Source organism: Lissotriton vulgaris, unplaced genomic scaffold (assembly GCF_964263255.1).
Source record: "Lissotriton vulgaris unplaced genomic scaffold, aLisVul1.2 SCAFFOLD_1450, whole genome shotgun sequence".
Lineage (NCBI taxonomy): Eukaryota > Metazoa > Chordata > Amphibia > Caudata > Salamandridae > Lissotriton > Lissotriton vulgaris.
In genome coordinates, this window is record NW_028243200.1 from 516,329 (window position 1) to 541,366 (window position 25,038).

The window sequence follows — 25,038 nt, forward strand, 5'->3', positions numbered from 1 at the left end:
GGGGCGAACCTGACAGAAGGGCCAAGTCCAACAGATGCCCTGCAAATCATGGCATCTAAAATGGTAGAGATGGCCAAATAAATTGACAAGTTGGCCGCAAATAGTGACAACCCTCTTCTCCTCCCTCCCCCCCGACTGCCGATGCCCTATCCTAATTGACAAACTGGCTTTGCTCCTGACGGTACTCACCTCGCTGGTAGAGGAACTAAAGCACAGTATTAGAACACAGCCAGTTGCAGTTAGCACGGAGCTGTGTACCAGGAGCCACACACCAGTGGTCGGGGACGAAAATCTGGAGCCCATACAATTACATCAGAGGAAAACAACAACGGCAACCCAGCCCTTCCCTCCTGCACCTCTAGAGGGCTCGATGGGTTGGGGGGGGGGGGGGGGGGGGAGAGTAACCCCATAGCAGACTCCATCCCCATTAATTCTGGGTCCACCCGTCGGTCGGAAGTTTCCCAGGACGCTCCGCCAATAACACGGACATAAAAGAAACGCCTCAAAAAACAAGAGAAGCAAGCCAGGAGTCTAGCACTAAGAAATCGCCAGTGCAATACTATGGCCACAGAACAAACAAATGCAGCAGTCAATCGGTCAAATGAGCTGGGCAACTTCAGCCTATTTTTAAAATATTTTGTAAGAAGTCCAACAGCAAACCCTCAACCGCCGTAAACGTATCGAACACACAATCAATTAACCAGCCCTCAGTAGTGGATGCAGCGACAGGGGGCGGTTCTAAGAAGTCAAGAAGCCACACGTTTGGGGGGGCCAGACACAGTGGGGATTTCGCCAACATTGAACCAGCGCAGACAGCCTGCCACCTCCACCTTAAATGCCCATCAATAATGGGATGTCCGATGATGTCCGATGAACAAAGCGCTGATCCAGCAGGGTGGCTATCGACCGTGAGCACCGCAACCAACTGCCCCTCCCACCCCCCCCCCAAAAAAAACCTACTGGCCCCCTACCTGGTCTCCATTCTCTCCTACTGGAGCCCCGAACGACACCCAGAACCACACCAGGTATGAAGGACATTTAACAACTTCCCCGGGTAATGTACAAGGCCAACGAATGGGACAGTCCCACCAGCCCAATGGCTGGACTCTAACCACCCCCACTAGCACCCAGAACAACACCAGGCATGGAGGAAATTTACCAACTTGCTCGGGAAACTTTCAAGACCAACCAACGGGTCATTTTCATCAATCCAACGCTGCCCCTACTAGAATTGAGCCCCCCAAGGTTAAAACAAGGGATGAAATTTGACCCTCCAGGCCAAACCCCCAGACCAGGTCAACTCACGTGGGCACAACCCTCATCACACAACGGCCCTCCCACAATGCTGGAACACTCAGACCCCCCATGGGAATTCTAGAAGAGGACAAAGCGCAAAAAAAAGAGTACGATTCCAAGCTATACCTCAAAGGGCAATCATGATTCTTTTAATAGAACAAACATTTTGACACTTCTCCACCACATACAGACACTCTCCCATATTACAACCGGGGATATTGTCAGGGTCCAATTCACCTTCCTGACTTTGCTACATTGGAAGGAACAAACAATTGTAACTTGGGCCAATGCGGACACCGCTGACAGAGTCACTATGGAAAAAGAACACTTTTCAGAATGGGGGAACCGAAGTGTGGAGGTTGGAACAGGAAAAGTATCTATTTATCCTCCAGGTTCCTACTAAGAACCCCACTACAGTTAGCAAACTGAAGGTGATTTGTGATTTGTGGTGGGGAGGGCTCCCTTGCACAAGCAAACTTCAACATTCAGTGCTGGGTCGGGCATGGGGAAGACAGGTTATTTCTACATCTAATATCCCACTCCTTTGTCCCCCACCATCCCCAAATTCGGGGCTGGGTCGCTGCCAATGTGGCCAACAAATCTCAGGGCCTTATCAAGTAAGGGGTCCGGATCGTCAAAGGCCCGGCCCCCCTCAAGCAACAGCCCTGCTCAGCCCAGACACCCTTCTGATAACATCCAATCAATAAGCATTATGACCTGGAATGTCACTGGGATGACCAAGGATATGCAAAGCACCTCAGCAACCCCGCTTCTTGCAGGGGCAGATTTAATCTCCATTCAAGAAACGTGGTCAACCACATCCCTTCCAATAGAAGGCTATAAAGAATACTTTAAACCTGCAACCAAAGGCAATATATTCGGGAGGCCGGGGGGGCATCTCCATATACATGAAACATGCCTTGAAAATCCATTTTACCGAGATAAATAACGTCTCGGACATAATCCTGTCCGGGACCCTGAAAGGCATTAATACGGGCGAGGGCCCACTATCCCAACTCGAAAATAACGTATATTACAACCCTTGCAGGCCGGCACAAAAAGACAAGCTCACTCAGCTGATTGCTGAGATTGAGTCTTTGCTCATACAGTTTGCACCTATGGAACCTATTATCCTTGGGGATCTTAACATGCATAAAATAGGAGAGGATATACTGGAAAGCCATTCCGCGGGGTGTGCTGGGACATTTAACGCCTTCATGAAGGCATACAATCTGGCCACTACGAACTCCCTAGCCACAAATTCCAAGCCATGGGTATCTCATGCACACACCTACAACAATCAGACAACTATAGACTATATTTTACTAGGTGAGAGGCTACAAAAACATATGCTAAACTTCAAAGTGCTTCCATGAAGTGAAAGTGTCCACGCTGCCTTAATTCTGCCTTTAACCAGCACAGAGGACATCCGCTACACCCCCCGCTGCATTGGAGTGTACCAGGGTGAGGAACAGCACAGGCTCCTCAGAAGGATCAAATGAGGGGCAAAGACAATTAACGAATTTGTCTCATGGAACACAACATGGATCGAATGGCAGACCGGTCCTAATAACTGGGGTCGTATAGGGGATTGGGACAAACTCGCATATGCACTAGCCACACTGTTCCGGGGGAACACCACAGACAGTATCCCCCTAAACCCAACACATGCTCTGGGTCAAGCTCCAGGGATAAAGCAATGCGTAAAACATCTAAAGATCAAACAAAGGGCCTATCAAAAAACCAGGTCAGAGACCGGCAAGAATGAACTTAAATTAGTAGCAAAAAAAATTCACAACAGGTTTGGAAGGCAAAACGTGAACTCACAGAGGCAAAATAGGTGAAGATCTTTGACCTGTTGGGGCAGCGCAAATCCCAAGAATGCAAATGCTACTTACCAGTATGCATCTGTTCTTGGCATGTAGGGCTGCTGACATTCATATCTGTGCATAGTCCGCCACCTAGTGTTGGGTCCGGATGATTGCACATTGTTGTCCTGGAAGAGTCTTCGAAGTATCACGAGATAGGTGGCTCCTCCCCTGGACTACAGTGCGCATGGGCATCGCCTCCATCCCCAGATTGTTTTTAGCCATAGGCAGAGATGGAGTGAAGAAGTGAGTGATGACCATGCTATGAGCATATGTGTGTATATGAATACATACTGCAGCTGCTACAGGCGCCGGGGAGGAGGGTGGGCGATATGAATGTCAGCAGCCCTACATGCCAAGAACAGATGCATACTGGTAAGTAGCATTTGCAGTTCGAGGCATGTGGGCTGCTGAATTCATATCTGTGCATAGAATACATAGCAGTCCCTCCATTAGCGGCGGCCGCCTGTGCCAGCTGCAGCAGTCTGAAAAAGAGTTTTTAGAACAGCCTGACCAACAGCTGCCTGTTGTTTTGAATGCACGTCTACGCAGTAGTGCTTGGTGAAAGTATGAGTGGTAGACCATGTGGCTGCTCTACAGATGTCTTCTAAGGGAATGTTACCTAAGAACGCCATAGAGGCCCCCAGCTTCCTAGTGGAGTGGGCCCTCGGTGGGATAGTGAGAGTGCGCTTAGCTTTAGCGTAGCATATCTGAATGCACTTTACTATCCATCTAGCTATTCCTGCTTTGGAGATTGCATTTCCCTTGTGTTGTGTGGCAAAAGCAACAAAGAGTTGTTTGGTTTTGCGGAAATCTTTTGTCCTGTCCACATAATACATCAAGGCTCTTTTTACATCAAGTGTGTGGAGCATCCGCTCCGCCAGCGTCTCTGGGTTTTGGAAGAACACCGGCAATTCAATTGTTTGGTTTATGTGAAACTGCGAGACCACTTTGGGTAAGAACTTAGGGTTAGTGCGGAGCACCACCCTGTTGGCATGTACCTGGAAGAAAGGTTCTTGGATGGTGAGCGCCTGCAGCTCGCTCACCCTCCGTAGCGATGTGATTGCTACCAAGAACGCCACCTTCCAGGTCAAAAACTGCAGCTCGCAAGAGTGTAGTGGCTCAAAGGGAGGACCCATCAGCCTTGTAAGAACCACATTGAGGTTCCATTCTGGAGCTGGTGGAGTCCTTGGTGGAATGACTCTTTTGAGCCCTTCCAGAAAAGCCTTGATAGCAGGGACCTTAAAGAGTGACAGGTGCTGTCTATTTTGGAGGTATGCTGCCATAGCCGACAGGTGAATGCGGATGGAAGAGTACGCTAGATTACACCGATACAGGTGAAAGAGGTAGCATATGATGTTGTGAATGGAAGCGTCTAGCGGGTCAATGCTGTGCTCCACGCAGTAGACGACAAACATCTTCTATTTAGCCGCATAGCAAGCTCTCGTAGTGGGCTTTCTCGCCTCCCGAATGATGTCCATGCAGTCGGGAGGAAGATTGAGATAGCCGAACTCTAGGACCTCAGGAGCCAGATCGCCAGGTTGAGCTGTTGCGGATCTGGGTGCTGAATGTCGCCATGGCTCTGCGTCAAAAGGCTGGGAGTGAGATGAAGCCGTTGATGCGGTACCACGGAGAGTTCCAGAAACGTGGTGTACCATGGTTGGCGAGCCCACGTTGGAGCAACCAGGATGAGCGTCATCGAGTGTTGCCTGAGCTTGCGTGCCACCAGCGGTATCAGAGGCGCTGGGGGAAAAGCGTACGCAAATCTGCCTGACCAGTTCATCCACATCGCATTGCCCTGTGATTGGGGGTGTGGGAACCTGGCGGCGAAGCTTTGGCATTTTGCGTTCTCCTTTGTGGCGAACAGGTCTATCTCTGGATGACCCCACCTTTGGAAGTACGGTTGGAGTACTGATGGATGTAACTCCCACTCGTGCATCTGATGGCTGTGCCTGCTGAGCAGATCCGCCATCTGGTTGTCCTTGCCTGGGAGATGTTCTGCCATGAGGAAGATGTTCCTCTGAATGGCCCACTTCCACATGCTCTGAGCCAGATGAGACAGCTGTGGAGAGTGTGTCCCCCCCTGCTTCTGGATGTAGTACATGGCCGTCATGTTGTCCGTCCGGATCAACACGACCTTGTTGCACAGATGTACTTTGAACGCCTTTAAAGCCATGAAGATTGCCATCAGTTCTAACACATTGATGTGCATCTTCCTCTGCTGAAGTGTCCACAGTCCCTGCACCGTGTAATGGAGTACATGCGCTCCCCATCCCTGGAGAGAGGCGTCCGTTGTCAGGATGATCTGTGGGACAGGCTCTTGGAATGGTCGGCCCTTGCAAAGGTTTTGTGGGTTCCACCAATGCAGAGAGTTGTACGCCCGACCGCTCACCAACACTAGGTCTGTCAGTTGCCCATGAGCCTGAGTCCACTGACGTGCCAGGCACTCCTGAAGCGGACGCATATGTAGTCTCGCGTGCGGGACAATGGAGATGCAGGAGGCCATCATGCCTATCAACTGCATGAATACCCTCGCTGGAAGCGAGGTCTGGGGTCTGAATCGTTGGATCAGCGCCTGGATACCGGCGATTCTCACTGAACTCGGCTGCGCAGTGGCCGCCAGAGTATCGATCGTCGCGCCCAGATACTGTCGCACGTGGGCGGGCTGGAGATGGGACTTTGGGTAGTTCAGAGAGAATCCCAGATCGTGCAGGAGGTGAATGGTGCGTGACACGTGGTCTACGCACTGTTGTTCCGTCTTTGCCTGAATAAGCCAGTCGTCTAGATATGGGAAGACATGGACGTGCTGGCGACGGAGATGCGCTGCTACAGTCGCTAGGCATTTGGTGAAAACTCTCGGTGCCGTGGTGACCCCGAACGGCAGGACTCTGAACTGGTAATGCTGGTCTAAGATCTTGAATCTGAGATACTTCCTGTGGGAAGGATGCAGGGGAATATGGAAATATGCATCCTTCAGATCCAGCGTTGCTAGGAAGTCCCCCTGTTGAAGCAGGGGAAGCACCTGCTGCAATGTGAGCATATGGAAGTGCTCTGAGTTGATGTACCTGTTCAGGGGCCTGAGGTCCAGGATCGGCCTGAGTGATCCGTCCTTTTTGGGGATTAGAAAATACAGGGAGTAAACCCCTGTTCCCCGTTCTTGCCATGGAACGAGCTCTATCGCCCCTTTTTGCAGCATGATTAGTACTTCTTGCTGCAACAAGGTCAAGTGCTCGTCGGACATAGCACGGCCTCTTGGTGGTATGTCCGGTGGATTGGACGTAAGTTCTAGACAGTACCCGTACTGGATAAGAGACCTCACCCACCTGTCCGTGGTGATGGACCTCCACGCCGGCAGGAACTGCTGTAGTCTCCCCCCGACAGGTGTTGTGTGATCGGGGGGAAGTGACAAGACGTCACTGCTTGTTGGAGGCGGTGGACCTGGAGGCGTTGTTTCCACGTCCTCTGCCCTTGATGTTATTGCCTCTGTAGCCACCCCTGCCCTTGTTGTTGTTATACGAGGACTGGGTGTTACCCTTGTAGTACTGCGTGGTCTGGGGTGCCTGGCCTCTTGAGGTGCCTCTTGAATTGGAGCGGCGAAAAGAACCACCCCGAAACTGCTGACTTTGTAAAGCCCCCATAGACTTGGCAGTTTCGGTATCTTTCTTCATTTTTTCTAGTGAGGCATCCACCTCAGGGCCGAACAGATGGTCCGGATTCACCGCCTGACCCAGTAATGTGGTTTGTATGTCGGGCTTGAACCCAGAAATTCGAAGCCAGGCATGGCGTCTGAGTAATACGCTTGTATTGATAGCCCTGGAGGCAGTGTCTGCTACATCTAGGGCACATTTAATGGATGCATTAGTAATGAGTTTACCCTCCTGAATGAGCATCTCCCCCGCCTCCTTGTATTGGTCAGGCAAATGTTGTAGGATGGCCTCTAACGTGTCATAATGGGCCCTATCATAACGGACAAGCAGGGCTTGAGTGTTAGAGATCCTCCAGATGTTTGCTGCCTGTGCAGCAATGCGTTTGCCTGATGCCTCAAAGATCTTCGACTCTTTGTCTGGGGGAGGAGCATCACCAGTAGACTGCGAATTCGCCCTCTTCCGAGCGTTGGACACCACCAGGGAGTCCAATGGCAAATGTCCCTTAATATACGTGGGATCCGTGGGCGCCGCCTTATACTTCCTGTCGATGCGAGGATTGACCACCCGCGCCCGGGTGGGCTCCTTGAATACCTCCTGTGCATGCTTCAGCACCCCATTGAGCATAGGTAGCGTCTTGACCTGCTTTTCGGCTACCGAGAAGGTGTCGACCAAGAAGTCCGCATCCACAGGGTCTGAGTGCAGTTCGACGTCATGGTTCGCTGCAGCTCTCTCTATTAATGCATTAAACGCCGCCGAGTCCTCCGTCGGGGACGTCTTCGCGGCGAAAAGATGAGTGTCCTGACCTGACTGCAGGTCGTCGGTGTCGCCTCCTGCCGTCCAGGGCACCTGCACCTCGTCCGGATCCGAGTACGCAGGATAGTTGTACTCGTCATTCTCCTCGTCCACATCAGGCACTGGGGAATGGGCCGGCGAGCGTTCCATGGCTTGTGGAGACAGAGGTTCCATCAGAGCCGAAGAGTCCGCAGAGTACTTTTTGCTCTTAAGTGGAATCCTAAAAGGTTCCAATGGCGGCTCCGACGTAATCTTCCGTTTGAGGAGCGACAATTTTCCGGTGTTGGCGTCGATCGTCACCTCTCGACGTTCCTCCACCGCGAGGGGTTGGAGCCGAAGCTTCGATACCACCAAGGCAGCCTTCGGCGTCAATACATCCTGAGAATGTCCGCTCTGCTTAGGCGCGAAGGCCTTCGGCGCCGACTTGGGAGGAAGGGTAAAACGGATGGCCGTTTGTTCCTTAGCAGGCTTCGGCGTGGGCCTAGGCACGACAGTGTCCTGGCTGGGAACCACAGTGGACTGTCGGATCCGCTTCAAGGACTCTCCCACCTTCTTAGTAAGGGATGCCGAGGGCTGAACCGTCTCGAGCGACTCTTCGCCTCCGAGAGCCCGGTCGTCGTCAGGCCTCTTCTTCGGTGCCGACGCCCCCTGGCCTGTCGCACCGTCAGCGTGACGCTTCTTCGAAGACGTCTTCGGGTCCGCAACCCCTTTCGGCGCCGCCGCAGCCGCGTCGGAAGTCTTCACCTTCGGCGCCGACCCAGAAGACTTCGGCTCGGCCATTTTGGCGCGGCTCTTGTGGTCGGCCATCTTGGCGTGGCTCTTCGAGTCGGCCATTTTGGGTTTCGTGGAAGTTGACGCCTCCAGAACCTTCTTCACCAACGCCAGTTTCGGTTTCGTTTTCGCATCTGAGGGTGCGGAACCGGTTGCCTTCACTTTCGTTTTCTTGCCAGAAATGTCCGTGACCGGGCCCGGAGGCGGGGACGTAGGACTTATAGTAAGATCTCGGGTAAGGCCCGAAGGCGATCCCTCGACCTGGGCCGTATAACGGGGGGAAACCCCGGAGTCCGTTTGGGGATGCTCTTCCTCTGAGCTATCTCCCATCGCGGCACAAATCAGTTCGTCGTCCCCTACCTCACCGGAGACTTCGTCGCAGGCCTCCTCGTCCGCGTCGTAGGCCTCTTCCTCGGACGCGGGGCCAGAGTCCGACTCTTGCACGTCGGCCTCCTCCTCGATGGATTCCTGAAAGATGTCATCAGGTGGGGGTGCCGAAGCCGACAACTGTGCCTGGAGTCGATTAGCCCGGCGAATCCTCAAAGTTTTCTTACTCCTAAACTTTGAACACGCCATGCAGGTGTCCTCACGGTGATCCGGTGACAAGCATGTGTTGCACACAGGGTGCACGTCGAGGTGCGAATATTTAGAGTGACATAGCGGACACTTCTTGAATGGAGTCCGCTCCATCGCAAATGCGGTAGTGTAGGCCCGTCCGCGTCGAAGCACGTGGAAGGGCAGTAGGAGATAGGAGCTGAGAGTCAGTAAGAGAACCCGAACGCAACTATACCGACGCCCAGCCTAAAGACCTTTTGGTCTCAAGTGAAATCGAACAACTATCGGTTCCGAAGGAGGGAACCGAAAACACATCCGAACCCTATGGCGGAAAAAAACAATCTGGGGATGGAGGCGATGCCCATGCGCACTGTAGTCCAGGGGAGGAGCCACCTATCTCGTGATACTTCGAAGACTCTTCCAGGACAACAATGTGCAATCATCCGGACCCAACACTAGGTGGCGGACTATGCACAGATATGAATTCAGCAGCCCACATGCCTCGAACGTTTGGCAATATCTAAACCAACTATTTCACAGGACCTCCAACAGAGAGAACCCTCTCGATGCAGCTACATGGATAGCCCATGTTAAAAGTCTGTATACAGAGGATCTGAATGGCACTTTGCAAAACAGTGCTACAACACCCGGGGAGGGATATAGAAACACCTTAGTAGAGCCCGTTGTCCTTCCAGCCGCTTAAATTCTCCCAGGTAAAGGCGAGGTCTGTTTAATCCTACAAAAGATATAACAGAACGGAGCCCCTAGCCCCAGCGGTCTACCCGGCTCCCTTTTCGGGGATGATACAGACTTCTGGCCCGACACCCTGGCGCAGTTATATGCAGACGTCCTAGACTCTTGGAGGGGTTCACTGCTGCAACCAATATATAAACCAGCATTGGCATAGCCAATTGGTCTCGCTTTTGGGACCTTATAAGTGTTTAGTTATGCAGTACAATATCCTTACTGCAACAACATTAACTGTTGCATGGCTAAACACTTATAAGGTCCCAAAGGCGAGACCTATTGGCTATGCCAATGATTGTTCCTCTGGGGAAGGTGTTGTTTCAGCAGGCCTATGCAAGCACCCTGGTCATCCACCAAGGCCTGGAAGACACTGGAGCCGAGGTGACACGGGAAGGGGTCAGAAAAAGCACACAGCTGCAACTGCTCTAGAAATAGGAAGGAAACGATGGACATGAACTGGCAGCCGTGGGCGGGTAACGGAGGCCCTAAAAACACAACTCAGCCCACCCTAAGACCTCGCCCAGTGCCCGCCTACCCAGTGTGGCCCTGGTGGTGATGGGGGCAAGGGGAGTGCACAGTGTTGAATTCTGTGACTCTCAAGGGCAGGCTGTGTTTAAATCGATCCGTCCAGAGAAGCCAGTAGATGAAAGCGCCCTCCAGGCGCTAGACAACTCGAGCACCTGTAAGGTCAGTAGAGTGACTGACACACATGTGATGCTGGGGAACACGCGGGGCAACCGCCGGTGAGAAACAAATCAATTGTGTAAGATGGATGTAAACTCCCCTCTGCACTGACCTCAGCAGTGTGAACTGTAGATGTAGCACGTAGGGTTGCCCCTTTGCCATCTTCTCTCCCTCTGCTGACGCACAAGAGCCGGGATGCAGCACACATTCAGCAGAGAAGAGTTCATTTCATACGTTCCCCAGGAAGCCAACAGGCATCTGACCCTCTGTTCCAATGATAACAAGTCCGAGGTGATTTCCCAGTGTGGACGCAGCAGCGTTCCATGCAGTGAGAAGATTCCATCTCTTCTGTCCAGTGATGTGGCGAAGGAAGCAGGACAGGCTGAAGGAGCCTCACAACACTGGGGGCAGCTAGCAGCAGTGTGAGTGGAAACACTCTGAATGAAATATGGGTACGACAACCTCCCGAAGCACCTCCTCTGGTCACTTGCAAGAAGTGAACCTTCTGCAACCGATATCTGTCGCACAAACAAGGCCCTTTACCAGACAGAAGCTGGAGGAACAAACCATGCACCCTGGGGCTGATGAAGAAGCAAGTGTCTGAACATGCTATTTATTTATTACAAGAATGCTTCACCGGAGCAGATGTGTTTAGATGTTCACCCCATCCTTTTAAGACAGCATGTCAGCAGAGCGTCTAAGAGATACTTACTGTTTGCTTAAGCCTGTGAGTAGCTTAATATCAATCATATTAAACACGGCGTGCAAAACTGGATTCAGGAAAAAAAAAACAAGTTCGAATCGGCAAGGCTTTAGAGAGAAATAGAGAACAAGACTTACTCCTCGATGTCCGCCTCGGTGAAGGCCACGTCCTCGATAAACACCGCCGAATAAAGTTCGGCGTGTTAGTGGATGGTGCCGGTCGCAAGTTTAAATAAAAATAAAAGGCTCCCCGTGCTTCCCAAGTTGTTATTCACCGCCTGGCAGGAGGGCATTTCAGCTGTGGGTCTTACTTGCCTTTCAGTGCGCACCTCGCGCTTGAAGTAAAAGGGGGAAAAAACAAGCATTTGCAATGCAATAGGTCTCGCATTAGGAAAGTGTGAGCTATTGGTATTGTAAATGACAATTGTTTTTAATAAGTGTTGGGTTTGAAAATATATAAATTAATAGCATTGTTATTCACAAAGCCAATACCTTACACTTTCCTAATGCAAGTCCTATTGGCTATGGCAATGCTTGTTGGTAGAAAGCAAGGACAGTACTGTTGTGGTGCTGAGTGATGCTGTTGTGGTGCTGAGTGATGATGTGGGTGGGCTGAGTGATGTGGTGGTGTCCCAGAGCGATGTGGTGGTGTCCCAGAGCGATGTGGTGGTGTCCCAGAGCGATGTGGTGGTGTCCCTGAGCGATGTGGTGGTGTCCCTGAGTGATGTGGTGGTGTTGTGAGGCGTGCAGCAGTGTGTGGCGTGCAGCAGTGTGAGGCGTGCAGCAGTGTGAGGCGTGCAGCAGTGTGTGTTGCGTGCAGCAGTGTGTGTTGCGTGCAGCAGTGTGTGTTGCGTGCAGCAGTGTGTGTTGCGTGCAGCAGTGTGTGTTGCGTGCAGCAGTGTGTGTTGCGTGCAGCAGTGTGTGCTGCCTGCAGCAGTGTGTGAGGCCTGCAGCAGTGTGTGAGGCCTGCAGCAGTGTGTGAGGCCTGCAGCAGTGTGTGAGGCCTGCAGCAGTGTGTGAGGCCTGCAGCAGTGTGTGAGGCCTGCAGCAGTGTGTGAGGCCTGCAGCAGTGTGTGAGGCCTGCAGCAGTGTGAGGCCTGCAGCAGTGTGAGGCCTGCAGCAGTGTGTGGCGTGCAGCAGTGTGTGGCGTGCAGCAGTTTGAGGCGTGCGGCAGTTTGAGGCGTGCAGCAGTTTGAGGCGTGCAGCAGTTTGAGGCGTGCAGCAGTGTGAGGCGTGCAGCAGTGTGAGGCTTGCAGCAGTGTGAGGCGTGCAGCAGTGTGAGGCGTGCAGCAGTGTGTGGCATGCAGTCGAAGAGCAGAAAAGTGGGATGAGGAAGACGAAAATAAAGGAATAAGGAGGAAAGACTGAGGCTAGAGGCGAGGAGATGAAAGGAGTGATTGACCGACTGAAAATAAAAGTGCACGGGAGAGAACGGAGAAGTTAGAGAAAGTAGGCAGAGGAGTATGGAAAAGAGAGAGGGGTGATTAAGTGGACGGTGAGAGAGGGAAAATGAGCATCACAAAATTACATAACGTTGTATAATAGAACAACACGCGAGACACGGGGTGTGACATAGAGGCACGTCATCATGTACTGAACGGCGTTATAAACCGAAGCAAACCCTTTGCTGTACAGCCCGAGGGCCGCAAAAAATATACGTAAGATCGTATGAGGCTAAGTAAAAGGGGACACGCTTTAGTACTAGTACAAAAGAAGCTCTCTGCATTGCTGTGGCGGGGGCGGGAGGCATTCCTTTGAAGTCTGAGACAAATGGTGAAATGGTGGTGTGCAAACGGTTCCTTTCAAGTCTGATGGGGGGGCCAGAGCAGTAGCCTTTGAAGTCTAATTGGAGACAAATGGTGGTGTGTGACGTGGCTGCTGCTGTGCACGCGCATAGATCACATGAACTGTGTATAATCCGCCCGATGGTAGACAGTTCTTTTCCCTTACTATAATCTCGCCGGAGCATTGCACAAGCGCATTGGCTCAGGCGAGACCTAAAAAGGTAATAAAGGAAAGGAAAGCGGGAGAGTACTTGCCTTTCAGCATGCGCCTCGCGCTGAAAGCTTTTTAAAAACTGGCAACGCTGCCCTAAAAGTGCTGTAGGGACAGGAATCAATGCTGAAGCTAGCCAGAAACTTTAAAATAAAAACAAGCATTGGCCGCACGGCCGTTAAAGTGACGAGACACGCTCTGTGGTGGGGGAGGGGGAGGAGCGTTGCAGCACGCGCTTGGGAGAGCAAATGAGAGGAAAGCCAGATAGCGCCTGATCGCCCGCTGTAAGGGTTCCCACGAGCAATGCGAGGAATGCGTGTTACTGTGCTCGTAACCGCACTGTTACTGTTATGGGATCACATGTTGCATGTCACAGCATAACTGATTAGGTGTATACTGAGGTTTATTTGAGGTTAGACTGTTAAATGTAACTACCTGTGAGCTCTTGTAGCTAGCTGTTAGACGGGACCTGGAGGGTCGGCCGAGGACAAGGGGAGAGGCCTCCGGAGAGGGCCGTCTCCAGCGATCGTACAGACAAGTAACTTCCCCCCCACAGATGGACACCACACAAGGATGAGGTCAACACTCTTTATATACGATTCTTGAAGCAAGGATATCAGCGATACAGTGAGATCGGGACACGAGGGTCCTCTCAATTCTAGTCTCTGGAAGGGAAAGGGGTAGCGGGACAGTCTTGGTACCGGTCTGGTACTGAGGTGGTACGATGGATAGCTCACAATCCTCGAGCTCGGAGGTCTGGAAGGTCGGGCCGCGGCAGCGCCAGCAGGCTCGGATGACAAATGTAAATGTAAATGTATTTGAGCTTATATAGCGCACAGCTACCCACAAAGGGTTTCCCGGCGCTTGCTTAGGGAACTCGTCCTGGTATTCCCCTGTGAGATAACCCCGGCAGGGTATCCACAAGGTGAAAGCCAGGCATCCCGCCGCGAGGGGCCGTTGTGGAGATTAAGCAAGCTATTGCCCAGAGTCGCAGAGTGTGAACCCGTGAGTTGAGAAGGCACCGGAGCGAGAATTATCGAGTCCGTGGAATTTTTGAGCCCAAGACCCGCCGAGGCAGAGAATTGAACCCTGGTCCAGGGCCGATCTCAGCTTCCGGGTCTGCCGCCTCTAACCCCTGAGCCACACTTCTCCACAGAAGGGCCGCGGCAGCGCCAGCCGGCAAGGCGATGGTTCACACAAGGATGGGCCGCGGCAGCGCCAGCAGGTCCCGACGAAGAGGTAGGTTGCAGAGGGCCGCGGCAGCGCCAGCAGGTCCCGACGAGGATGTAGGTTGTAGAGGGCCGCGGCAGCGCCAGCAGGTCCCGACGAGGATGTAGGTTGCAGAGGGCCGCAGCAGCGCCAGCAGGTCCCGACGAGGATGTAGGTTGCAGAAAGCCGCGGCAGCGCCAGCAGGCAGGACGATGATTCACAAGGCAGGGCTGCGGCAGCGCCAGCAGTCCGTCAAGGATGAGTTCTTCTAGGTGTCTCTCGACTGCAGGATACAACTGCCTTCCTGCTCTGGAGCTGCCCCAGTTATAGGTCTGGCCTCCTTTGATGTCCGGACCCTCGCTCTTGGAGGTCCGGAGGTCCGGGATGAGGGAGTCCAGACACCCAGCAGGGGGGTGGAGACAGCACCCGGGGAGGCTGCGGGCGATCGGCACCTGGCGGGGGAGAGCCATCGACACTCCTCTCTCTCATTGACCTGCCAAGTGGTCCGTTCACCTCCTGGGTGGATGGTGGTGCCTCAATGTCGGGGCCTGGCCGGGCCCAGGGTTGGGGTCGAGCTGAGGCCACGCTACCTTGTGGTGCAGTGTCCAAGATGGCGGCTGGGCCGGGGCAGCGCGGCTGATGGTGGCCCGGGCCGGCCGATGTTGTGGTGTTCGGGGACAGGCCGCCTCGGGTGACGGGTTGCGTGGTGCTTCTGTGGGTTGCCGGGATGGTTTCTTCTGGTGGCACCGGGAAAGCCGGTGCTCGGATCTCATTATGCGGGGAGGACGCGGCCCCTTCACGAGGCCTGTCCAACACTAGCAATGCTTGTTATTTTTTTAGCAATGCTTGTTTATGGTTCTCCCAGTTGGATTTGTCATTGCCTGTATTGCACGTGTTTAAATATTCTGAAACCGCATGTGAAAAGGCAGCCAACGCCCAGCCCTAGACTATAAAAGCCTTTCTCTTGCTCACAGAGATGCTTCGCTTCACGTTGCAGCGTCTCCACGAGCGTTCCTCTCCTAGGTTCCCTTTGGCCATTCAGCCGCCCAGAGACCTCCACCCTCATTCCTGCGCAGCTCGGATTTCTGTACCCGGAGCTCCCTCCCAGTCTTTTCTTACCTGGACTTCTCGACTCCTCATCCCTGAAGCTCCGACGGCAGCAGTCCTGGAAACCTCGATTCCGGTGCAAGTTCTTTTCCGGTCCCGACGCTAGTGGATGACTTTCCGGTTCCTGTAAACAAAAGTAAAGTTTATGGGTTACTAAGCAACAAAGAGGAAAACAATAAGCTTTGGGTGCAGCAAGTGAATTTAGAAGCAAACTTTCATCGCATCAGCAAATACAGAAAAACAAACACTGGTAAAGGAAATCGTGATATTCAAATAAGAATTGACGAACACAATTGTGATATTTCCTGGCAAAGATAGTGTTAAAAGCGGACTTGGTTAATACGAACATTGTGATTACTTGTAGCCAAAAGGGCTAATTTGATATTTATTATTCTTCCTTGTAAAACCGTGATAATGCTTTTAGGTTGTTTTTTCTAGAATCAACTAAACAAAAGACTCCGAGGTTTAGGAGTCTGTGATTAGAATCCAAGTACTACAGAGAGTAGCTAGGTTGTTGTTTCTGCTTCTCTCTTTCAGAATCCATGCAAGGAGAATCGTACGCAATTGAAAGGTAGGACGAGTTGAGTTGTGCTAGTTCAAACCCTACTATTTACAACAAACTAACCAGTTCTTGATTCTCATTCTTGGTATATTTATTGTTGTTGTTTTTTAAAAACGTGCATCTTTTGTTATTCAAGCAGTAGGGTGATTCAAGCCGTCAAACAATTACAGAAGTGTTAGAATGGGCTTACAGGAATATGGTATGTACTATTGAAAACCTAGCTTTATGTATGGAAGAAGATTAAAGTGAGTTAGTTCAAGTGATTAATGTACATGTAATGTTTATTAGAAGTAGTGTTTATACATTTCCTGGAGACAATCAAAGTAGCCCAGATCACTTCAAAAAGAGAAACTACATCAGACGTCTCTGAGAAGAAGAGATCCAGTGTTGTTTTTTGTTTCTCTCAATCCACTTCCCCTTTCCCTTGTGGGTACATCAGTCGCACCAGGTGTTATATTCTTGGTCTACTGGTTTATTCACGAAGGAGTTGGGAGCTAGCTTCACCGCCGAGACGCCCAGGGGTAATTGTATGCGCTTTATAAATGTCATTAAATAAATAAATAAATAAATAAATAGCATCATCAAGAAGGAAACAACAGGAATCTCGTGAGCTGACGCTTGACAGTTACTGTGCGCGTAACCGCACGCTCTGGGGCGACACAAATAGCTGTGGGTCTGCTTTTTAAAGCCCACTCACTAAATGTCTAGCCAGCGCTGGCTCAGGCAAAACTTAAAAAGGGTTGGGCATGCTCACCCTGGACTGTTTCCAATCTAATAATTACCTTGTGGTTTGGATCAGCTAATCGGGCCGCCCACGGGTGCACCTCCACAAACTGCAGAAGAAGAGGAAAATGGGCACCTACGCACTCTGCAAACTATACGTGACTTTGGGCAGTCCATCAACAATGGCCATACAAAGAGTCTTCAGGGCTAAACTTTTACCATCCCTCAATTATGCGTAACAGGCATTCCCAGGGAAATTTGAGCAAGACCAAAAAAAAAATACATTGCACCTCCTAAAAAAAGTTCTTCCGTTTACCAGCCTGCACCCGGAATACCTTAATTTGTTTGGAATTTGATCTCAACCAACAAAAGCTAGAAGAGCTAGCGACTCTCGAAATACTTCTTTTTAACAACAGCGGCCCCTACAAACTCTATGAAGGCTGTTTTAAAATAGATTTTTCTACAATCCAGCAACCCATGGACTGCCTGTCTTGCTTTAGCCAAAGGTCTTCTGCAGCTAACTACAGAGAACTGGGACCCTAGCATAACCAACTACACTATTATTAACACCTTGGCTGCTAGAGGTTTTCCCCCCCGGGGCTGGACTCACAGAGTTACCTTTATTCATGACGAGCTCGTCATAAGCACAGCTCAACCGTGCCTCATAACGAGCTGAGGTCGTCATGAGCAGCGAAGGGGTTAAAGCAACAATAAAAAGCAATTGCGTCTATGCTCTCGCACTCTGGATATGGAATCCCTGGCAGCAAGAGGCTTTCATGAGACTCAAAGTCTACCACATACACGGACCAGTCGGAACCTTCATCTAATACAGGTCGTGGGGTGGCAAGCCCTACACAGGATTTTAGCTGCCAGACTCCACCCTCTCCCTTTAAAAGAACTATATCCAACTCTGAATACAAGACCAGGTATTAGGGAAGGCCGCTTCTGCAATTACAAATGAGAATCCCTGGCCCATATTATACTTTGCTGTTTAGCCCTTCAATTAGTTCGTAGCATTTACCTTAGGCCGACCCTTCTCCAATTGGGCACTTGTACAGCAAAGGAGGCAGTCCAAGAACTTTACACTTTGGACATTGTAAAGCACATAACCAGTTTGGGGAAATTTGTTTACCATATCCGCATTCTATTGAAGGGAAACTGCCCACACGCCGAGTGGGGCCCAAACTTCGGGTTCTTTAAAATGGAGGGCCTGGGCCGTGGATGCTTAGCCAATATCAAACCTTTGACTTGCTCTGCCCATTAAGGTTTTTATAACCAACGTCTTATGTTATATACAAAAATTAAATGGAGATTTTAATAAATGATTTGATAAAATATTTATTGTTTTACACTTTGAAATGCTGCTCTCTTCCTTTTTAATCATGTTGCATTTTGCAATGGTTTTGATTAACCGCACAAATAAAAGCATCATTCATTCATTCCTACAGGAGGAGGGTCAGAAGAGCACTGAGACTGCAGGAGGAGGGTCACATGAGTACCAAGACTGCAGGAGGAGGGTCAGAGGAGCACCGGGAGTACAGGAGGAGGGTCAGAGGAGCAACAAGACTGCTGGAGGAGGGTCAGAGGAACACCGAGCCTGCAGGAGGAGGGTCAGAGGAGCAACAAGACTGCAGGAGGGGGTCAGACGGTCACCGAGACTGCAGGAGAAGGGTCAGAGGAGCACAGAGACTGGAGGAGAAGGGTCAGAGGAGCACAGAGACTGCAGGAGGAGGGTCAGAGGAGCACCGGGAGTACAGGAGGAGGGTCAGAGGAGCACCAAGACTGCTGGAGGAGGGTCAGAGGAACACCGAGCCTGCAGGAGGAGGGTCAGAGGAGCAACAAGACTGCAGGAGGGGGTCAGACGGTCACCGAGACTGCAGGAGGAGGGTCAGAAGAGCACTGAGACTGCAGGAGGAGGGTCACATGAGTACCAAGACTGCAGGAGGAGGGTCAGAGGAGCACTGAGGCTCTTGGAGCTCAGAGGAGCACTGGGACTGCGAGGACTCAGAGGAGCACTGAGGCGTGCATAGGGTGAATGGGACCCCATGAATGACTCCAACCTTTGTGATGACAAAGATTTGTTTTCTTTTTTTTAGTGGTAGTGCAAAAAGTTAACTGGGCTGTGATGTGTTTCCTTTTAATCCTAACTGTATTTACACGGCCCTTAGTACCCCTAGGGATTTGTTGATATACTGTGTGTAATAAAATGCAATGCAAGTATAATTTAATGACTTGCATATTCACAGTCCTTTCTGTCACAGGCTTTGACCTCATAGCACTAAAAATACACAAGTCACTTTCTCCACTGCACCAACCAAGATTTAATTTTGTGGCTCCCTGGTTACACATAGATTTGCAGTGCATTAACTAATAGAGGTTTCATAATGTACTACAGTGTATTTCCCACTGAGTAACAACTTTTTTTTAAATGTATTTTTCATTTATGCTGCCCATTATTTTATATGTATGTAACTGATGGTGAAAGACCTAAAAAAAGTACAGAATATTTTGGAACTTATTTAGGAGAGGATTGCACCACCAGAGCATCCTTTTTTGGATGCTCCGGCGGTGCAAGTGTCTCAATCATACCTATGAGGTGACACAAAGTCACCCTGCATGGCCTCATAAATATGGAGTGAGACAAAGCAGCGCAAGTCACTGTGTTGCCTTACTCTGCGTCAAGAAGGTGTTCCATAGGCGTTGATTGGGGTTTCCCATGTAACACCCATGGATTTTGATGCTGCCCCATATTTACAAAATCATGTAAACCTAGTGGCCCTTCCAGCCCAAAAAGTCCTGTCTATCTATGTTGGTGCTAGGCACCAATTTGTGAGCCAATGCTGAGGGAAAGGACAGGAATGCGCCGTATTTCATTAATATGGTGCATTCCTGCCCTTTCATATTGGCGTAGGGCATCGTAGCAAATAGACTTGCGGCGCTGCCCTATGCCAATTTCTTGTAAATGAGGCCCTATGTTTTCATACACCCTGGCCACGCCCCCATGCTCACTGACCTTTGGTTGGCGAAACACTGTTTAATATTATTTCCCCACCGTAAAAATTATTTGGCGTGGGAATTGGGGTGTGTATGGTTGTCGATGAGGATGACCAGATTCTAGAAATTTTTGTCAGGAGGTGGACTTTAGGCTAAAATAATTTCACAAGGGGGTTTCAGCATCAAACTTATGTAGACCTCTGCTCTAAGAGCTCAGAGGAGCACTGAGGGTCTAGGAGCTCAGAGGAGCACTGAGGCTCTAGGAGCTCAGAGGAGCACTGAGGCTCTAGGAGCTCAGAGGAGCACTGAGGCTCTAGGAGCTCAGAGGAATACTGAGACTGCCAGGACTCAGAGGAGCACTGAGACTGCAGGAGGAAGCTCAGAGGAGCACTGAGGCTCTAGGAGCTCAGAGGGGCACAGAGGCCGCTGGGGCTCAGAGGAGCACTGAGGCTCTAAGAGGTCAGAGGAGCACCGAGGCTCTAAGAGGTCAGAGGAGCACCGAGGCTCTAAGAGGTCAGAGGAACACCGAGGCTCTAAGAGGTCAGAGGAGCACAGAGACTGAGCACAGAGACTGCGAGGGCTCAGAGGAGCACAGAGACTGCGAGGCCTCAGAGGAGCACAGAGACTGCGAGGCCTCAGAGGAGCACAGAGACTGCGAGGCCTCAGAGGAGCACAGAGACTGCGAGGCCTCAGAGGAGCACAGAGACTGCGAGGGGGTCAGAGGAGCACAGAGAGTGCGAGGGCTCAGAGGAGCACATAGATTGCGAGGGCTCAGAGGAGCACAGAGACTGCGAGGGCTCAGAGGAGCACAGAGACTGCGAGGGCTCAGAGGAGCACAGAGACTGCGAGGGCTCAGAGGAGCACAGAGACTGCGAGGGCTCAGAGGAGCACAGAGATTGCGAGGGCTCAGAGGAGCACTGAGGCTCTAGGAGCTCAGAGGAGCACTGAGACTGTGAGGGCTCAGAGGAGCACTGAGACTGCGAGGGCTCAGAGGAGCACTGAGGCTTTAGGAGCTTAGCGGAGCACTGAGGCTCTTAGAGGTCAGAAGAGCACGGAGACTGCGAGGGCACAGAGGAGCACGGAGACTGCGAGGGCACAGAGGAGCACGGAGACTACGAGGGCTCAGAGGAGCACAGAGAGACTGCGAGGGCTCAGAGGAGCACTGAGGCTCTAGGAGCTTAGCGGAGCACTGAGGCTCTTAGAGGTCAGAAGAGCACGGAGACTGCGAGGGCACAGAGGAGCACAGAGACTGCTAGGGCACAGAGGAGCACAGAGACTGCGAGAGCACAGAGGAGCACAGAGACTGCGAGAGCACAGAGGAGCACAAAGACTGCGAGGGCACAGAGGAGCACAGAGACTGCTAGGGCACAGAGGAGCACAGAGACTGCGAGAGCACAGAGGAGCACAGAGACTGCGAGAGCACAGAGGAGCACAAAGACTGCGAGGGCACAGAGGAGCACAGAGACTGCGAGGGCTCAGAGGAGCACAGAGACTGCGAGGGCTCAGAGGAGCACAGAGACTGCGAGGGCTCAGAGGAGCACAGAGACTGCGAGGGCTCAGAGGAGCACAGAGACTGCGAGGGCTCAGAGGAGCACAGAGACTGCGAGGGCTCAGAGGAGCACAGAGACTGCGAGGGCTCAGAGGAGCACAGAGACTGCGAGGGCTCAGAGGAGCACAGAGACTGCGAGGGCTCAGAGGAGCACAGAGACTGCGAGGGCTCAGAGGAGCACAGAGACTGCGAGGGCTCAGAGGAGCACAGAGACTGCGAGGGCTCAGAGGAGCACAGAGTCTGCGAGGGCTCAGAGGAGCACAGAGACTGCGAGGGCTCAGAGGAGCACAGAGACTGCGAGGGCTCAGAGGAGCACAGAGACTGCGAGGGCTCAGAGGAGCTCAGAGACTGCGAGGGCTAAGAGGAGCACAGAGACTGCGAGGGCTAAGAGGAGCACAGAGACTGTGAGAGCTCAGAGGAGCACTGCGGCTCTAAGAGCTCAGAGGAGCACTGAGGCTCTAAGAGATCAGAGGAGCAATAAGGCTCTAAGAGGTCCGAGAAGCACGGAGACTGCTAGGGCACAGAGGAGCACGGAGACTGCTAGGGCACAGAGGAGCACGGAGACTGCTAGGGCACAGAGGAGCACGGAGACTGCTAGGGCACAGAGGAGCACGGAGATTGCTAGGGCACAGAGGAGCACGAAGACTGCTAGGGCACAGAGGAGCACGGAGAATGCTAAGGCGCAGAGGAGCACGGAGAATGCAAGAGCACAAAGGAGCAAGGAGACCGCAAGAGCACAAAGGAGCACGGAGACCGCGAGGGCACAAAGGAGCACGGAGACCGCGAGGGCACAAAGGAGCACGGAGACCGCGAGGGCACAGAGGAGCACGGAGACCGAGAGGGCACAGAGGACCACAGAGACCGCAAGGGCTCAGAGGAGCACGGAGAACGCAAGGGCTCAGAGGAGCACGGGGAACGCAAGGGCTCAGAGGAGCACGGGGAACGCAAGGGCTCAGAGGAGCACGGGGAACGCATGGGCTCAGAGGAGCACGGAGAACGCATGGGCTCAGAGGAGCACGGAGAACGCAAGGGCTCAGAGGAGCACGGAGAACGCAAGGGCTCAGAGGAGCACGGAGAACGCAAGGGCTCAGAGGAGCACGGAGAACGCAAGGGCTCAGAGGAGCACGGAGAGTGCAGGAGGAGGGACAGAGGAACACTGAGGCTCTAGGAGCTCAGAAGAACACTGAGGCTCTAGGAGCTCAGAAGAGCCCTGAGGCTCTAGGAGCTCAGAGGAGCACTGAGGCTGAGGGCTCAGAGGGGCACAGAGTCTGCGAGGGCACAGAGTAGCACCGAGACTGCAGGAGGTGGGTCAGAAGAGCACCGAGACTGCTAGGGCACAGAGGAGCACAGAGACTGCGAGAGCACAGAGGAGCACGGAGACTGCGAGGGCTCAGAGGAGCACAGAGAGACTGCGAGGGCTCAGAGGAGCACAGAGAGACTGCGAGGGCTCAGAGGAGCACAGAGAGACTGCGAGGGCTCAGAGGAGCACTGAGGCTCTAGGAGCTTGGCGGAGCACTGAGGCTCTTAGAGGTCAGAAGAGCACGGAGACTGCGAGGGCACAGAGGAGCACAGAGACTGCTAGGGCACAGAGGAGCACAGAGACTGCTAGGGCACAGAGGAGCACAGAGACTGCTAGGGCACAGAGGAGCACAGACTGCGAGAGCACAGAGGAGCACGGAGACTGCGAGAGCACAGAGGAGCACGGAGACTGCGAGGGCACGGAGGAGCACCGAGACTGAGAGGGCTCAGAGGAGCACCGAGACAGAGGGCTCAGAGGAGCACCGAGACTGCGAGGGCTCAGAGGAGCACAGAGACTGCGAGGGCTCAGAGGAGCACAGCGACTGCGAGGGCTCAGAGGAGCACAGCGACTGCGAGGGCTCAGAGGAGCACAGCGACTGCGAGGGCTCAGAGGAGCACAGCGACTGCGAGGGCTCAGAGGAGCACAGCGACTGCGAGGCGTCAGAGGAGCACAGAGACTGCTAGGGCACAGAGGAGCACCGAGACTGCGAGGGCTCAGAGGAGCACAGAGACTGCGAGGGCTCAGAGGAGCACAGAGACTGCGAGGGCTCAGAGGAGCACAGAGACTGCGAGGGCTCAGAGGAGCACAGAGACTGCGAGGGCTCAGAGGAGCACAGAGACTGCGAGGGCTCAGAGGAGCACAGAGACTGCGAGGGCTCAGAGGAGCACAGAGACTGCGAGGGCTCAGAGGAGCACAGAGACTGCGAGGGCTCAGAGGAGCACAGAGACTGCGAGGGCTCAGAGGAGCACAGAGACTGCGAGGGCTCAGAGGAGCACAGAGACTGCGAGGGCTCAGAGGAGCACAGAGACTGCGAGGGCTAAGAGGAGCACAGAGACTGCGAGGGCTAGGAGGAGCACAGAGACTGCGAGGGCTAGGAGGAGCACAGAGACTGCGAGGGCTAAGAGGAGCACAGAGACTGCAAGAGCTCAGAGGAGCACTGCGGCTCTAAGAGGTCAGAGGAGCAATAAGGTTCTAAGAGGTCCGAGAAGCACGGAGACTGCTAGGGCACAGAGGAGCACGGAGACTGCTAGGGCACAGAGGAGCACGGAGACTGCTAGGGCACAGAGGAGCACGGAGACTGCTAGGGCACAGAGGAGCACGGAGACTGCTAGGGCACAGAGGAGCACGGAGATTGCTAGGGCACAGAGGAGCACGAAGACTGCGAGGGCTCAGAGGAGCACGGAGAAGGCAAGGGCTCAGAGGAGCACAGAGAACGCAAGGGCTCAGAGGAGCACAGAGAACGCAAGGGCTCAGAGGAGCACAGAGAACGCAAGGGCTCAGAGGAGCACAGAGAAAGCAAGGGTCAGAGGAGCACGGGGAACGCAAGGGCTCAGAGGAGCACAGGGAACGCAAGGGCTCAGAGGAGCACGGAGAACGCAAGGGCTCAGAGGAGCACCGAGACTGCGAGGGCTCAGAGGAGCACCGAGACTGAGAGGGCTCAGAGGAGCACCGGGACTGAGAGGGCTCAGAGGAGCACCGAGACTGCGAGGGCTCAGAGGAGCACCGAGACTGCGAGGGCTCAGAGGAGCACCGAGACTGCGAGGGCTCAGAGGAGCACAGAGACTGCGAGGGCTCAGAGGAGCACAGAGACTGCGAGGGCTCAGAGGAGCACAGAGACTGCGAGGGCTCAGAGGAGCACAGAGACTGCGAGGGCTCAGAGGAGCACAGAGACTGCGAGGCGTCAGAGGAGCACAGAGACTGCTAGGGCACAGAGGAGCACCGAGACTGAGAGGGCTCAGAGGAGCACAGAGACTGCGAGGGCTCAGAGGAGCACAGAGACTGCGAGGGCTCAGAGGAGCACAGAGATTGCGAGGGCTCAGAGGAGCACTGAGGCTCTAGAAGCTCAGAGGAGCACTGAGACTGTGAGGGCTCAGAGGAGCACTGAGACTGCGAGGGCTCAGAGGAGCACAGAGACTGCGAGGGCTCAGAGGAGCACAGAGACTGCGAGGGCTCAGAGGAGCACAGAGACTGCGAGGGCTCAGAGGAGCACAGAGACTGCGAGGGCTCAGAGGAGCACAGAGACTGCGAGGGCTCAGAGGAGCACAGAGACTGCGAGGGCTCAGAGGAGCACAGAGACTGCGAGGGCTCAGAGGAGCACAGAGACTGCGAGGGCTCAGAGGAGCACAGAGACTGCGAGGGCTCAGAGGAGCACAGAGACTGCGAGGGCTCAGAGGAGCACAGAGACTGCGAGGGCTCAGAGGAGCACAGAGACTGCGAGGGCTCAGAGGAGCAAAGAGACTGCGAGGGCTCAGAGGAGCACAGAGACTGCGAGGGCTAGGAGGAGCACAGAGACTGCGAGGGCTAGGAGGAGCACAGAG

At 53.1% G+C, this 25,038-nt stretch overlaps 1 pseudogene across 1 annotated transcript in view; it reads right to left on the bottom strand.

Moving 5' to 3' along the window:
• Positions 1-25,038, bottom strand: part of LOC147668672 (uncharacterized) — a 96,833-nt pseudogene that overhangs the window by 18,475 nt on the left and 53,320 nt on the right. Inside the window, exon 4 of the transcript XR_015303844.1 lies at positions 15,386-15,497. The product of XR_015303844.1 is annotated as an uncharacterized LOC147668672 (transcript). The remainder of the gene's footprint in view (positions 1-15,385; positions 15,498-25,038) is intronic.